Source organism: Pseudophryne corroboree, chromosome 2, assembly GCF_028390025.1.
Source record: "Pseudophryne corroboree isolate aPseCor3 chromosome 2, aPseCor3.hap2, whole genome shotgun sequence".
Lineage (NCBI taxonomy): Eukaryota > Metazoa > Chordata > Amphibia > Anura > Myobatrachidae > Pseudophryne > Pseudophryne corroboree.
Window position 1 is genome coordinate 555,539,201 of NC_086445.1, and position 18,092 is coordinate 555,557,292.

Sequence of the window (18,092 nt, forward strand, 5' to 3'; positions counted from 1 at the left end):
CTTCGGTGTGGAATTATTTCAACACAAATGCGGACAACAGGTGTCAAGCCGTGTGTTGCCTTTGTCAAGCTGTAATAAGTAGGGGTAAGGACGTTAACCACCTAGGAACATCCTCCCTTATACGTCACCTGGAGCGCATTCATCAGAAGTCATTGACAAGTTCAAAAACTTTGGGTGACAGTGAAAGCAGTCCACTGACAACTAAATCCCTTCCTCTTGTAACAAAGCTCCTGCAAACCACACCACCAACTCCCTTAGTGTCAATTTCCTCATTAGACAGGAAAACCAATAGTCCTGCAGGCCATGTCACTGGCAAATCTGACTAGTCCTCTCCTGCCTGGGATTCCTCCGATGCATCCTTGAGTGTAACGCCTACTGCTGCTGGCGCTGCTGTTGTTGCTGCTGGGAGTCGATCGTCATCCCATAGGGGAAGTCGGAAGACCACTTGTACTACTTCCAGTAAGCAATTGACTGTCCAACAGTCCTTTGCGAGGAAGATGAAATATCACAGCAGTCATCCTAGTCATGCAAAGCAGATAACTCAGGTCTTGGCAGCTGCGTTGGTGTTAAACGTGTGTCCGGTATCCACCGTTAATTCACAGGGAATTAGAGAATTGCTTGAGGTACTGTGTCCCTGGTACCAAATACCATCTAGGTTCCATTTCTCTAGGCAGGCGATACCGAGAATGTACACAGACGTCAGAAAAAGAGTCACCAGTGTCCTAAAAAATGCAGTTTTACCCAATGTCCACTTAACCACAGACATGTGGACAAGTGGAGCAGGGCAGACTCAGGACTATATGACTGTGACAGCCCACTGGGTAGATGTATTGCCTCCCGCAGCAAGAACAGCAGCGGCGGCACCAGTAGCAGCATCTCGCAAACGCCAAATCGTTCCTAGGCAGGCTACGCTTTGTATCACTGCTTTTCATAAGAGGCACACAGCTGACAACCTCTTACAGAAACTGAGGAACATCATCGCAGAATGGCTTACCCCAATTGGACTCTCCTGGGGATTTGTGACATCGGACAACGCCACCAATATTGTGCGTGCATTACATCTGGGCAAATTCCAGCACGTCCCATGTTTTGCACATACATTGAATTTGGTGGTGCAGAATTTTTTAAAAAACAACAGGGGCGTGCAAGAGATGCTGTCGGTGGTCCGAAGAATTGCGGGCCACTTTCGGCATTCAGCCACCGTGTGCCGAAGACTGGAGCACCAGCAAACACTCCTGAACCTGCCCCACCATCAGCTGAAGCAAGAGGTGGTAACAAGGTGGAATTCAACCCTCTATATGCTTCAGAGGATGGAGGAGCAGCAAAAGGCCATTCAAGCCTATACAGCTACCTACGATATAGGCAAAGGAGGGGGAATGCACCTGACTCAAGCGCACTGGAGAATGATTTCAACGTTGTGCAAGGTTCTGCAACCCTTTGAACTTGCCACATGTGAAGTCAGTTCAGACACTGCCAGCCTGAGTCAGGTCATTCCCTCATCAGGCTTTTGCAGAAGAAGCTGGAGAGATTGAAGGAGGAGCTAAAATGGAGCGATACCGCTAGGCATGTGGGACTTGTGGATGGAGCCCTTAATTCGCTTAACCAGGATTCACGGGTGATCAATCTGTTGAAATCAGAGCACTACATTTTGGCCACCGTGCTCGATCCTAGGTTAAAAGCCTACGTTGTATCTCTCTTTCCGGCAGACACAAGTCTGCAGATGTTCAAAGACCTGCTGGTGAGACACTTGTCAAGTCAGGTGGAACGTGACCCATCAACAGCTCCTCCTTCACATTCTCCCGCAACTGTGGCTGCGAGGAAAAGGCTAAGAATTCCGAGCCCACCCGCTGGCGGTGATGCAGGGCAGTCTGGAGCGATTGCTGACATCTGGTCCTGATTGAAGGACCTGCCAACGATTACTAACATGTCGTCTACTGTCACTGCATATGATTCTGTCACCATTGAAAGAATGGTGGAGGATTATATGAGTGACTGCATCCAAGTAGGCATGTCAGACAGTCCGTACGTATACTGGCAGGAAAAAGAGGCAATTTGGAGGCCCTTGCACATACTGACTTTATTTTACCTAAGTTGCCCCCCTCCAGTGTGTACTCCAATAGAGTGTTTAGTGCAGCCGGTCACCTTGTCAGCAATCGGCGTACGAGGTTACTTCCAGAAAATGTGGAGAAGATGATGTTCATCAAAATGTATTATAATCAATTCCTCCATGGAGACATTCACCAGCAATTGCCTCCAGAAAGTACACAGGGACCTGAGATGGTGGATTCCAGTGGGGACAAATTAATAATCTGTGAGGAGGGGATGTACACAGTGAAAGGGGTGAGGAATTGGACGATGAGGAGGAGGTGGACATCTTGCCTCTGTAGAGCCAGTTTGTGCAAGAAGAGATTGATTGCTTCTTTTTTGGTGGGGGCCCAAACCAACCAGTCATTTCAGCCAAAATCGTGTGGAAGACCCTGTCACTGAAATGATGGGTTTGTTAAAGTGTGCATGTCCTGTTTATACAACATAAGCGTGGGTGGGAGGGCCCAAGGACAATTCCATCTTACACCTCTTTTTTCTTTAATTTATCTTTGCATCATGTGATGTTTGGGACCAATTTTTTTAAGTGCCATCCTGTCTGACACTGCAGTGCCACTCCTAGATGGGCCAGGCGATTGTGCCGGCCACTTGGGTCGCTTAGCTTAGTCATCCAGCGATCTCTGTGCAAATTTTAGGACTAAAAATAATATTGTGAGGTCTGAGGTGTTCAGAATAGACTGGAAATGAGTGGAAATTATGGTTATTGAGGTTAATGATACTATGAGATCAAAATTACCCCCAAATTCTCTGATTTAAGCGGTTTTTGAGGGGTTTTTGAAAAAAAAATACCTGAATCCAAAACACACCCGAATCCGACAAAAAAATTTCAGGGAGGTTTTGCCAAAATGCGTCCGAATCCAAAACACGGCCGCGGAACCGAATCCAAAACCAAAACACAAAACCCGAAAAATGTCCGGTGCACATCTCTACTATTAACCAAGTGTTTATCTTTTTCCACCAAGTTAAGTCATCTGCTGTGTGGACTATCCTCCATTTGCACTCCTCTACCACCTACCACTGTAGTGTCTACCAATAAGTTATGGTCCCAGGCCCATGTCTCATGTGTGATGCTCTACAATTTGATGAGGAGCATACTCTTGGAGCTGCCATATAAATTCAATTTTACAGAATTCCTTTCTTTATTTGGGTTCTTGGTATTTGTAACAACACCAGTTTGATATTTACTTTTTATCAATATGCCCCCCATAGCATGTTGCTGCTCAACCCCATACTATATTTGAACCAACCTTAATATTGGTAATATATGCAATGTGTTATGTTATTTGTTACCCTGTAGGTGATGCATTTATTTTAGCCCTACATTTCTATTGTTTACTTATGCCAAAGGAACAAGTCTGTACACAAATAATTAGATTAGCAGGTCAGGTTGACCAGATTATTGTGTAACATAAGCAATCTTTGTTTACTTAAACTACAAGAGATCTACAGTAGCTGTAGGTATAGTGTCTCCTCCTTTATTCCACATATAGCTAGACAGGGTGGCTCTCTGTGTCAGATTTGATCACCTTGATTATGAAATGTTTATTGTATGCAAATGCCTTAAGATCCTAAAGGGTGGTACTCACGGAGCGATTGCTGATTAAAATCTAAGCAATCTGACTAGATTGCTTAGATTTTGAGCAGTGATCACTCCGTGTGTACCCCTCACAGCGATAGTGATGCGCAGCCCCGCGCATCGCTGGTGCTAGATTGGCCAATCTAGCAGGTCGCTCACTTCACCCGCTGCTGGGTGAAATGAGTGCCCCCCCCGCTACCTCTGCACGCACAGCACACATCGCGCTGTGCTGAGCGGGGGGAGAGATGTGTGCTGAGCGACACATCTCTCCTTATATCTGCCCGTGAATACGGGCCTTTAGACACAGAAGAAAACACAACACACCCCTACAACCTGAGGTTATTCTGGGGGTATTGGTAGAGATACACAGAGAGCTGAGAGGGGAGACTATTGGTTAAAATATCAGAGCTGCTATCTTTATTAAAATAAATATTACAAGTAAAAGATATCCGTCCACCTTCAGTTCGTGGGTGGTAACTGACTGTTTACTGGGAGTGTCAAGGGCCGTCTATTTGTATGGGCTCAATGGGCACTTTTCCAAGGGCCCCAGGATTCTAAGGCTGATAGCTGATGGTCTCCTCTTTACAGGGGTACCAGATTTTTGAAAATCGTCCCTGGGGAACCGGAGATATCCAACTTCAAAGCAGTGGTCCCCATCCAAGCCTGTTGTTATTCCCAGCCAGATACCTTGGGTTCTGTCTGACTTAAGGCCCATACACACGGTGAGATTCGGGCTATGCCCGATTCTCACTATACGATAGAGGCTCGATCGGCACAAACTCATAATGAATGTGCTTGCGATACTGACTATGGGGGTCATTCCGAGTTGATCACTAGCAGAAAATGTTCGCTGCGCAGCGATGATGAAAAAAAACGACACTTCTGCGCATGCGTATGCGGCACAATGCGCACGCGCGACGTACTTTCACAACAGCCGATGTAGTTTCACACAAAGCCTAGCGAAGCTTTTCAGTCGCACTGGTGGCCGCAGAATGATTGACATGAAGTGGGCATTTCTGGGTGTCAACTGACTGTTTTCAGTGAGTGTTCAAAAAAACGCAGGTGTGCCAGGAAAAACACAGGCGTGGCTGGGCGAACGCAGGGCGTGTTTGTGACGTCAAAACAGGAACTGAACAGTCTGAAGTCATCGCAAGCGCTGAGTAGGTCTGAAGCTACTCAGAAACTACACAAAATTATTTTGTAGCCGCTCTGCGATCCTTTCGTTCGCACTTGTGCTAAGCTAAAATACACTCCCAGTGGGAGGTGGCTTAGCGTTTGCACGGCTGCTAAAAACAGCTAGCAAGCGATCAACTCTGAATGACCCCCTATGTGCGATTTTGGCTAAGTGTCAATTCTGACTATCTCTTCTATAGAGATAGTCAAAATAGACTTGCCTGCGCAGTCCATTTATTCTTTCAATGGCATCGTCATCGTATCTGGATCGCAAGGTGACTTTCACCTTGCGATCTGCACTAACTTTTCTTACGATTTTGACTATATAGTCAAATCGTAAGAAAATATCTCACCATGTGTACACACCATTAGAGGGTTTCTGAGGGTATACTCCAAAAGCTGTCACTCTCCCCTTTTGGTTGACACTGGCAGCTTGTCTCTACTATGCCCAGAACCAGAGATATCAGCCTTCAAGCAGCTGGTGCCTGCTCCAGCTCTACACGCCTAATATGCAGTTTTATATTTTTATTGGTGGATTGTTCTTGCTCCTGAACTCTGGTCCCCAAGTCCCCAGTAATTCCTGAAAGGTGAAGCTCTCTAGTTTTTTTATTCCATTCAAAGCTAAGAAATCTGTTTTCAGGAATTTGAGCTATATGCAGTCAAGTAAGCTGCCCTCTCACCAGAAAATGATGAATATTAAACACACTCACTATCCACCCCTCCCCTACGTATTAAACACCCCCTACCACCCTGTGAGCCATGTACCAGGGCCCCTTCATTCAGCCCAATGCCCCTTTATGCAGTTAAGTGTTCTCCCTCCTGATCCATCTGTGCAGTAACGGAGTAATTAGCAGAAATTACTGCTCCAGGTCCTACATGCTGAGTGGAACATAGAACACCCCCTGCCACCCATGAGACATCAAAGCTGCCTCTGATAGCAGCCCCTACCACTGGAGGATGGGTAAGGGGCACAGTGCATTGCTGTGCCCAGGGGCCTACACCGCTGTTAAGACAGCTCTGGAAGTGTCCGGAAAAATGCAGACGTTACCAAGAGTTTTCAGAGAGGGTGTGTGTCTGTAGGAATAGGTCCTGGGCTGCACACACACTGCACATTGAGTGAGGTGCGAATGGATTTGCAGCTGCCTTCATGCAATCGCACACTTGCACTGGCGAATTTCAACTCCCCCTTTGGCGGCGACTATCCGATCGCAGGACAGCAATGTTAGCAGCACGGCGATCAGGTCTCTCCTCACATTACACATACTGCACCTTGAATAAATTATATGTATTGTTAGACATTCTAAAGTGATTATTGAAAATTGGATATAATCTAATTTCATTATTAACTAGCGCACCCTGGAATTTTATATATATATACAGTACAGGTACTGAGCGTCCACTGCAGATGTATAGAAGGTTTCCTTTCTAAGTGACCCTCTAAGTGACCCTATCAACACTCTTTTCATCCTCCTGCTCCACTACCTCTCCCCTTGACTCTATACCCTCACAGGTCAGTAAAACCTTGTCTCCTGTGCTTATCCCAACCTTAACTAAAATCTGTAATCTCTCTCTCTCTACTGGTATCTTTCCCTCTCTGTTTAAACATGCAGTCATTACTCCCATTCTAAAAAAACACAGCTCTGACCCAAACACACTCTCTAACTACCGTCCCATTTCTCAGCTACCCAGTCCCTCCAAGCTACTTAAGAGGCTTGCCTACACTCGCCTTACACACTTTCTTAACTCGCACAACTTATTGGATCCACTTCAGTCAGGCTTTCGTGCCCAACACTCCACAGAGACGGCACTGACCAAAGTAGTGAATGATCTAGTCACTGCTAGATCAAAAGGCCATTACACACTACTTATTCTTCTAGATCTCTCTGCTGCTTTTGACACTGTTGACCACTCTCTTCTCATACAAACACTACAATCCCTAGGTCTTCAGGACACAGCCCTTTCTTGGTTCTCATCCTACCTATCTAATCGCTCTTTCAGTGTTCACTTCTCTGATTCTACCTCCTCTTCTCTACCTCTATCAGTTGGAGTACCGCAAGGCTCAGTCTTAGGTCCTCTGCTTTTCTCAATCTATACCTCCTCTCTTGGTAAACTAATCAGCTCCTTTGGATTTCAGTATCATTTGTATGCTGATGATACTCAAATCTACCTATCCTCCCCAGATTTGTCACCACCAGTATTGGCTCGTGTCACTGGATGCCTGTCTTCCATTTCATCTTGGATGTCATCTCGCCACCTCAAACTCAACATTTCCAAAACCGAATTAATTATTTTCCCACCAGCTAAGAGTAGTTACCAACCTGATATCTCTATAACTGTTGACAATGCAACTATCCACCCCACCCCACAAGCTCGTTGCCTAGGTGTCACCCTTGACTCTGAACTGTCCTTTGTTCCACACATTCAATCTGTCTCTAAATCATGTTACATGCACCTTAAAAACATATCCAAAATACGCCCTTATCTTACACAAGACACTGCAAAAACTCTAATCCATGCACTCATCATCTCCCGCATTGATTATTGTAATAGTCTCCTTACTGGTCTTCCCAAACATAGGCTATCACCACTTCAATCCATTTTAAATGCAGCTGCGAGGCTAATCTTCCTCGCCAGACGTTCTTCATCTGCTGATCCTCTCTGTCAGTCCCTCCATTGGTTACCGGTATTCTACCGTGTCAAATATAAAATACTTTTACTTACATGCAAGGCTATTAACCAAACTGCACCATCATACATCTCCTCACTCATCTCAAAATATCTCCCTACCAGACCTCTCCGCTCTGCACGAAATCTGCGTCTCTCATCCACATGTATTACCTGTTCCCACTCAAAATTACAGGACTTTACCCGGGCTTCACCCACTCTGTGGAATGCACTCCCACGCACAATAAGACTCTCCTCTAGTCTCCAAACCTTTAAACGTTCTCTGAAAACTCATCTCTTCAAACAAGCCTACCAAATTTCAGACCCACACACATAACCTTCACAGCTTCCCTATCAAGTTACATCCCCTCTGTACAGTCCATATAAACTCACATTTTGTCTTCCAACATTGCTGGGTGATCATATCATATACAACCCATTAAGAACCTAGCAACCTGGGGAACCATTATGTGACAGGTAGCATCTGTCCTTGTGTATCAATGCCTATTTCCCTATAGATTGTTAGGCTTGCGAGCAGGGCCTTCCTACCTCTGTTTGTCTGTCTTTGCCCAGTTTTGTTCTATAATTGTTGTTCTAATTGTAAAGCGCAACGGAATATGCTGCGCTATATAAGAAACTGCTAATAAATAATAATAAATTCAGTACCTTGGTTTCCGAATTTTTGTACAAGTTATCTCACCACAAGGCCACACTGATTGTTCATCAGAAAGCATCGGTGTTATATTGAAGTTTCTGTCATGCATGTATGAACAAGTTTTGTCGCATTATACTGTTTGTATAAACTACTGTACTTCTCAGCTGCTTGAGAGATACCCCTGATGAAGTCTTTTGTATAAGACGAAACGCGTTGGATTGTCTGTGTTGTGAAGCTATCTCCGAACCAATTATAAGGAGTAGGAGGAGATTGTTGTGATCCTTCAACATTTGTATTCAGCGCTAAGAGTCATACATCTTAAAGTGTGGAATAATATATCTCCTCTGCATTAATTTGAATATGTTTTTAATAAATGTTTTATGATGGAACATGTTATTATCTTTTTTTAAAGTATTAATCAATTAGGGGTTGGAATAGTGGGAGTTGATGCGACCCCCTGGCGCCAATTCTTCTATTGTTGTATATATATATATATATATATATATATATATATATGGGCAACATAGCTTTTATATCACTTCCGAACTTATACCGAAAGGATGAGACAACTGTGACTGTCCTAGGCATTTGCTGTATCTACTCCATGTGTTTTCATCTTGAAGAGTTATGCAATTTTATTCATTTTAGGGCTATGCCCATGACTGATTTTGTCACCTATGATATATCTGCTGGCAGATTCAACCAGAGAAAACCAATGTGGTTCCACTGTACAGTATCTAATAAATACAGTATAATTTAGATATTTTTTAAGTAAAACCATTTTGACTGTTTTTTTAAAACAAATAATTGGCTCACATTCTGAGGTTTTATGACAGTATTTAGGGAAAAAAACTTAAAGTGGAACTACAGTTACAAATGTAAACGCATTTATTTTAAAACTCATTGAAAGAAGCATCTATTCACACATGTGAAAGTGATAAATGGGTGTTTTGTGCTGAATGACATCAATTCTACAATCTCAGTCTTTGTTGACTGGGAGCTGCCATAATGATCTCTCTCAAAGCAAGTAGTGCTGTGCTGTACATGCGGAGAGCAAAGTCATTTGAATAATAATGTAAATGTGTTAGCAACAGATAATTCAGGACATTGTCCAAGCATGTTAAAGTTAATGGAGATGTTTATATTATACAGTAAAACTTACTAGTAGCTACTTGTTACATTGCACAGAACTCACCAACAGTCACCTACTAGTTTCCTATCTTCTGTTCCTCTATTCTAACTTTATTGACAACTTAACAAAATAGCAACATTATTTTCAATCATTTTCTATACTATAACATAAACCATATAAATGGGGTGAAAAAGGTGTACCACAACTTAATTTACTGGTAAAAGTTTTTTTTTATATAAGAACTAAAAGCTCTAGGGCCCAGTGTAATAGTCCATGATTTGCAGGAGCAGTCACGAGTCAGGCGAGATACAGTACTATAAAGCTGCAAATGGTATAAAGGTTTTGCCTTTAAACTAATTGCCGCTTTAAGGAAGAAGAAGAAGCGTGTTACTGCAGCAGAGATGAAGGTGGATGAGGACATTGCTCGACCCAGAGCCATATATGTAGCAGCTGTAGAAGCATGAAAATAATAGGATTTTGGTTACCTACCGGTAAATCCTTTTCTCGTTGTCTGTAGAGGATGCTGGGGTCCACATTAGTACCGTGGGGTATAGACGGGTCCACTAGGAGCCATTGGCACGTTAAGAGTTTGAGAGTGTGGGCTTGCTCCTCCCTCTATGCCCCTCCTACCAGACTCAGTCTAGAAACTGTGCCCGAGGAGATGGACATCTTCGAGAGAAGGATTTTACGCAGACAGTGGCGAGATTCACATCAGCTCAACATACAAGGCACATCAAGCTAACTAGCTTGAAACACAGCAACCGCTGAAACATTACTTACCAAGTAACAATGCAGTACTCAACTAAAACGAAGTTCTACTGCACCAAATAACGATAGCAGGAAAACGTCCCAGTTGAAACTTCACCGTAGGAAACTTCTTGGACTCACATCAAGATACATATTTTTCCAAATACGATGGTAATGTTTAGACGTAACTCATTTCCTAGCCTGTATCAAGGTAGGAATAACCTTGTTCGGAATGCCCATCCGAGCTAGTGTCTGGCGTTCAACCTCCATGCTGTCAAACGCAGCTGCGGTAAGTCTTGAAAGGCAAACGGCCCTTGCTGCAGCAGGTCCTCCAGAAGAGGAAGAGGCCTCGGCTCTTCCAGCAGTAGTTCCAGAAGATCCATGTACCAAGACCTTCTTGGCCAGTCTGGAGCAATAAGGATCGCTTGAACCCTTTTTCTACTTATGAGCTTTAGCACTCTTGGAATGAGTGGAAGTGGTGGAAACACGTACACCGACTGAAAAAACCCACAGAGTCACCAGGGCGTCTACCGCCACTGCTTGCGGGTCCCTCGACCTGGAACAATATCGCCAAAGCTTCTTGTTGAGATGATAGGCCATCATGTCGATTTGAGGAACACCCCAAAGATCTGTTACCTCTGTGAACACCTCCGGATGGAGTGCCCACTCTCCTGGATGGAGATCGTTTCTGCTGAGGAAGTCTGCTTCCCAGTTGTGTACTCCCGGAATGAAGATTGCTGACAGCGCCAACGTGTGCTTTTCTGCACAGAGGATGATTCTTGTTACCTCTGACATTGCAGCTCTGCTCTTTGTTCCGCCCTGTCGGTTGACGTTAACCACTGTCGTTACATTGTCCGGCTACACTTGAATGGCCCGATTTCTCACAAGATGGGCCGCTTGGAGAAGACCGTTGTAGACGGCTCTTAGTTCTGGAATGTTTATCGGCAGGCCAGGTTCCAGAATTGATCACCTTCCTTGGAAGGTCTCCTCTTGAGTGACTGCGCCCCAGCCTCAGAGACTTGCATCTGTGGTTAGAAGGATCCAGTCCTGAATCCCGAACCTGCGGCCCTCCAGAAGGTGAGGTAATTGCAACCACCAGAGGAGTGAAATCTTTGCCTTTGGTGACAGACATATCCTCTGGTGCATATGTAGATGGGATCCCAACCACTTGTACAGGAGATCCAGTTGGAAGGACCGAGCCTGAAACCTCCCATACTGTAGAGCCTCGTAAGAGGCCACCATCTTCCCCAGAAGGCAAATGCACTGATGAACCGACACCTGGGCTGGCTTCAGGACATCCCAGACCATTGTTTGTATCACCAACGTTTTTTCCTCTGGAAGAAACACCCTCTGCACTTCCGTGTCGAGGATCATTCTCAGAAAGGACAACTTCCTGGTTGGTTCCAAATTTGATTTTGGAAGATTCAAGATCCAACCGTGTTCCCTGAGCAGGTGGGTCGTGAGAAGAAAAAACAATCTGGAACAGCGCTTAGCATTTAATAAAAACTTTTTTTTATTTTATTGTCTATAAAATTAAATAAAAAATAAAAAATAATAAATGAAAAATAATGATATATATATGAAATTGCGAAAATTATACAATTATACAGTTACCGGCCGGATTTCTTATAATATATATTCAATCCATAAAACAGTTAATATGTATATAATACACAACTGTTGCACACAGCAAAATTTTAAAATAATTATATATTTAGACACAGCAGGATAAACTCCACTAATAGGTATAACTTTTTATGCTGACAGATATAACTTAGCAGGCGTCCCTGCGCTGTATAGTGTCACTTGTATTGTCCGTTTAATTTGATTGGACAAAACTTGTATAATTTATCCTTCCTTTAAGAAGCAAAAACGAAGCAACAGTCTCTGTGTGAAATATATGGCAATTCTGATGTAAAACTGTCCATGTATCAGCACAGCGGCATGATAAGAAAACTGTTATATGAACGTGGTATTTTGAAACTCCCTTTAACACCAGATAACGCACCAACCTCTATATTATGATGTTGTATAGCTCAGATGAAGGAGAGTTTCTCCGCCTTCACTGAGGAAGCCGCCGAGGATACATGAAGGCGGAGAAACGCGTATGTGATGACAAGTGAGCTACAGCCGGCCGGCTTATTCATTCACTCCAGGAGACGCTGACTGCCTCTTAAACACCGCATATCTCAGTACCCGGTTTTCCGGACCCCAGTGCTAAGGGGGAATAAGGAGGACTCTCCTTCATCTGAGCTATACAACATCATAATATAGAGGTTGGTGCGTTATCTGGTGTTAAAGGGAGTTTCAAAATACCACGTTCATATAACAGTTTTCTTATCATGCCGCTGTGCTGATACATGGACAGTTTTACATCAGAATTGCCATATATTTCACACAGAGACTGTTGCTTCGTTTTTGCTTCTTAAAGGAAGGATAAATTATACAAGTTTTGTCCAATCAAATTAAACGGACAATACAAGTGACACTATACAGCGCAGGGACGCCTGCTAAGTTATATCTGTCAGCATAAAAAGTTATACCTATTAGTGGAGTTTATCCTGCTGTGTCTAAATATATAATTATTTTAAAATTTTGCTGTGTGCAACAGTTGTGTATTATATACATATTAACTGTTTTATGGATTGAATATATATTATAAGAAATCCGGCCGGTAACTGTATAATTGTATAATTTTCGCAATTTCATATATATATCATTATTTTTCATTTATTATTTTTTATTTTTTATTTAATTTTATAGACAATAAAATAAAAAAAAGTTTTTATTAAATGCTAAGCGCTGTTCCAGATTGTTTTTTCTTGTTTCAAATTAATTGGAGGCTTACAAACCAGGCCCCAGGAATGTGCAGCTAGCGTTTAATCCAAATATCAGCGCCCAATTTTGTTTTTGGGTCGTGAGAAGGATGAACTGTAACAGCTTCTCCTTGGATGATGTCTTTATTAGCAGATCGACCAGATATGGAATTATGTTCACCCCTGTCTGCGGAGGAGAACCATCATTTCCGCCATCACCTTGGTGAAAATCCTCGGTGCAGTGGAGAGGCCAAATGGCAGAGCCTGGAACTGATAGTGACAGTCCAACAGTGCGAATCGGAGATAAGCCAGATGCAGCGGCCAAATCGGAATGTGGAGGTACGCATCCCTGATATCCAGGGATACCAGGAATTCCCCCTCTTCCATGCTTGAAATCACCGCCCTTAGAGATTCCATTTTGAACTTGAACTCCTTCAGAAAGGGATTTAGCAATTTTAGGTTCAGAATGGGTCTGACCGAACCATCCGGTTTTGGCACTACGAAAAGGTTCAAATAGTAACCTTTGTTTTGCAGATGAAGAGGGACTGGTACAATAACCTGTGCCTCCACCAACTTCTGGACGGCTGCCTGCAGGACAGCCCTGTCTGCCAGCTAAGCTGGCAAGCTTGATTTGAAGACTCAGTTAGGAAGGAGATCTTGAAATTCCAGCCTGTACCCCTGGGACATGATATCTTGCACCCAGGGATCCAAGCCGGATGACACCCAGACGTGACAGAAAAGCCTGAGTCTCGCTCCCACCAGCCCCACCTCCGGGACGTGCAGTCCACCGTCATGCGGAGGACTTCGGCGTACCTGAAGCAGGTTTCTGTTCCTGGGAACCTGCCGCAGCCGGTTTCTTGGATTTGGGCAGGCCTCCACTATAGAAGGTGTTGGACGGTCTGGCCTTTCGTGGCTTGGCAGCCCAAAAGGGCTGTGATGCAGTTGAAGAAAAGGGTTTCTTCGTAGCAGGTGCAGCTGAGGGAAGAAAAGGTGACTTACCTGCCGTAGCCGTGGAAATCCACGCATCTAACGCTTCCCCAAAGAGAGCCTGACCTCTGTAGGGTAGGGTCTTCACACTTCTCCTGGATTCCGCGTCGGCAGACCACTGGCGCAGCCAGTCCTCGACGAGCTGAGACAGACATGGAAGAAATTCCTGCAGCCATGGAACCCAGGTCATTCATGGATTCTACGAGAAATCCTTCCGAATCCTGAATGTTACTCAAAAACAATTCAACCTCAGATTTATCCATAGTATCCAAATCTTCAGGTAATGTGCCAGACCACTTTACTATAGCTTTGGCAATCCAAGCACTGGCAATAGTGGGACATAATATAGCCCCTGAAGCCGTGTACATGTATTTGAGCGTATTATCAATTTTACGATCAGCCGTCTCTTTCAAGGCAGTGGACCCTGGAACAGGTAAAACCACATTTTTTGAGTCTGGATACAGACGCGTCAACAATGAGTGGGTTTTCCCATTTTTTTCTATCCTCCACAGGGAAAGGAAACACCACCATGACTCTTTTAGGGATCCGGAATTTTTTCTCAGTGTTTTCCCGTGATTTTTCAAAAGTAGCATTTAATTCTTTTGATGCAGGGAAGGTTAGCGAGGCTTTTTTATTATCAGTAAAGTAAGCCTCCTCAACCTGCACAGGGGTTGTATCAGTAATATTCAACAGGGTGGTATTCATGTGACCGGTGGTCGGATAACCGACGGTCACATGACCTCCACCGACATCCCGGCCCCTCACTGACCCAATGGTCGGCATGCCGACCAACAGGGACTATTTCCACTTGTGGGTGTCCACGACACCCATAGAGTGGGAATAGAACCCGTGGCGACCGCAGGTCGCCACCGAGCCCGCAACGTGGCGAGTGCAGCGAGCCCGCAAGGGGCTTGCTGCACTTGCCCCTCCCCGCCGGGATCCCGCCGTCGGTATGCTGACCACCGGTCAGACATACTACACCCATTCAACACATCCCTAATGGCCTCTATCATCAACTGCACCCCTTTTGCAAGAGATGATGCCCCCCTCAACACATCCCCATCACCGTCCTCAGTGTCAGAATCGGTATCCGTGTCATCTTGCATAATCTGTGCAAGAGCACATTTTTCGGAATATACAGCATGGGGCCCTGAGGTAACAGAAATGGGCCAGACTGCCATAGAGCTCTGTAAAGCCTGAGTTGCAGACTCAATCTGTGCAACCCTAGTAGAAATCTGAGAAATCATAGATTTGATAGAGGATAACCACTCAGGCTCCCTTGCTGGTATCTGTGCTAAAACAGTGCAATCCTGATTACATGGAATGGGATCATCCTGAGAGGACATATCCTCTGCAGCATATGACACAGAGTCCCTGGACATAGCTTAATGGAGACCACAGACACTCCACACACAAACAGGGGAGGCAGACAGAGTTTCACCCCCAAGAATGGCAAGAGAGACACAGAGATTGGAGCCAACCCACACACAGCGCTTTTTAGGTAAAGGGAGACCCCCAACCAGCGCTGACTGTGCACCCTAATAGGTTACACAGCCTGTATACAGCCTCCCCCCTCCACTTCTACAACCCCCTGGTACCGTGAGAGATAGCTGGAGTTGTTCTGGAGGGACTTGCTCTTCACTGACGTTGTGCAGGCAGGAAAATGGCACTGAACGCTGCTGGGTCCTCTCTGAGGAGAAGATCAGCCCCCAAAATGGCGCTGTCTTCCCACTCTTCATAGGATTATACTGGCCTGAGGAATTATGCTGGCAGAGATCCCAGGACCCCGACAGGCTGTGTGACCAGTGTAGGGTGTAGGCGCTGGCTCAGGGCGCCCCTCACACTGCCACACTATGTACTGCTGAGCCCCAGAGCGCAGTTAGTACTGTGCTCCATACCCTGTTTCCACCATCTTCACACCGGCCCCGTGCTTGCTAGGGGGGGTCGGTGACTCACTCACCACCAATCTTCTGGCTCTGTAAGGGGTGGTGGCATGCTGCTGGGGTGAGCGATCCCCTGTGGTGGGGAACGATCGATCCCCTCAGAAGCTCAGTGTCCTGTCAGCGGAGATAGTGGATCAGACCCCCCAGGGCAGACAGACTGTAAAAGTTGGTATATTTGTGTAACAATACTGAGGTATTCTATTGCCATCATACAATAGGTTGTGGTAGATGATAGGTGTTTATGGGTGACCTTGGGGTGAGTCCACCCCAAATAGAGCTACAGCCATTTGGAAACTCCAAAAATGTAATTGCTGGCGCTTTGACAGAGAAAAACTGTTAGCATCCAGCTCTCTGATGTGTCTAAAATCCTTAAGAAAATACTTCAAACTACAGCTAGTTTGGCAATGCGAATCACAAAGATTCTAGAGATAGACCATTTAAACCATGGTCTGGACTAAGCACTTCATAGGTAAGTCCTGCAAAAGTGATCCACAAATATCTGAGACAGCAAAGTTGGCAATACTGCATCACAGTACAATGGTAATGAGTTCAATTCTTGAACAAAGCACTATTTGTTTAGTTTGATGTTCTCCTCAAGCTTTCTGTTTCCTCTGTGTTAAATTGTTTATTTCCAAACATACAGTAAGTGTCCATATTGTAACTTGGTTTACTTGGTTTCCCACCTTCTAGTGTAATGTCAATGCCTCCACTTAAGCTTTAGGCAATAATGTGACCATAAACAAGGTGTAAGCTTGGGATAATCCCTTATAATACTCTAATACATGTCAATATAGAAAGGCAATCCCTTGACAAGTTGGTGATTGGGTAAAACACATTCATTGACAAGATTAATAAAAAGGAAAAAATAATATTTTTTTCTACAGGAAATCTGCTCTTCCAGGGTATCCTATAAGGGTATGGGACTCAAGGTCGACAATGTCTAGGTCGACACACATTAGGTCTACACCTATTGGTCAACAGTGACTAGGTCGACACAGCCATTAGGTCGACATGAGTTTTTTTATGTTTTTTTTGGTGTTGTTTTCTTTGTAAAGTGATGGGGAACCCCAATTAGTGCACCGTGTCCAATTGCATGACTCGCTTCGCTCGCCATGCTTCAGGCAAGGTGTCTCGCTCTGCTACTGCTGCGCTCTGCACAGGTTACCGTTCCCAACTGTAGTCAACGTGGATTGTAAAGTATGAAAAAGTTTAAAAAATGAAGAAAAAAAATGAAAAACTCATGTCAACCTTTTTCCATGTCAACCTTGTTCATGTCGACCTAATGGATGTGTCGACCAATTTCCTGTTTCGACCTACTCAATGTCAACCTAATGTGTGTCGACCTAGACAGTGTCGTCCTAGAGTCCGGATACCTCCTATAACATGTGTTTAAGTATGCAATAACCTTCAGTAGTAAGAGATAAGGAGACTTATGGTAAGAACTTACTGTTGTTAAATCTCTTTCTGCGAGCTACACTGGATTCCTCAGGGAATTGCATTGTGGTGTCAAGTTGGATCTTGATCCGAGGCACCAGCAGGCTAAAAGCTTTGACTGTTCCCAGGATGCATAGCGCCGCCTCCTCTATATTCCCGCCTCCAGGCACTGGAGCGCAGTTTTGTTAACCAGTCCAATGCAGTAGCAGGTAAAAGAGACAACAACAGTTAGTAGCCACAGACAACCACATTCTCACGACAGGAGAAGGTACCAGTGGCTAATTCCAAACAAACCCAAAGAAGTTAAGTGCATCAGGGTGGGCGCACTGTGGAATCCAGTGTACCTCGCAGAAAGAGATTTAACAACGGTAAGTTCTTACCATAAATCCCTTTTTCTGCAGCGGGGTACACTGTGATTCCACAGGGAATTACATCGGGGATGTCCTAAAGCAGTTCCTCATGAGAGAGAACTCACTGTAGCGGGCACAAGAACCCGGAGTCCAAAGAAAGCATCCTGGGAGGAGGAAGTATCAAAGGCATAGAATCTGATGAATGTGTTCACTGAGGACCACGTAGCCGCTTTGCATAATTGTTCTAGGGACGCGCCATGACGGGCCGCCCAAGAAGGTCCAACAGACCGAGTAGAATGGGCCTTGATAGTAGCAGGGGCTGGAAGTCCAGCCTGTACATAAGATTGTGCAATCACCATTCTAATCCATCTAGACAAGGTCTGCTTATTAGCAGACCAGCCACGTTTGTGAAAACCAAAAAGAACAAATAGAGAATCAGATCTCCTAAGAGAGGAGGTTCTTTTCACATAAATATGGAGAGCCCGTACCACATCCAAAGACCATTCTTCGGA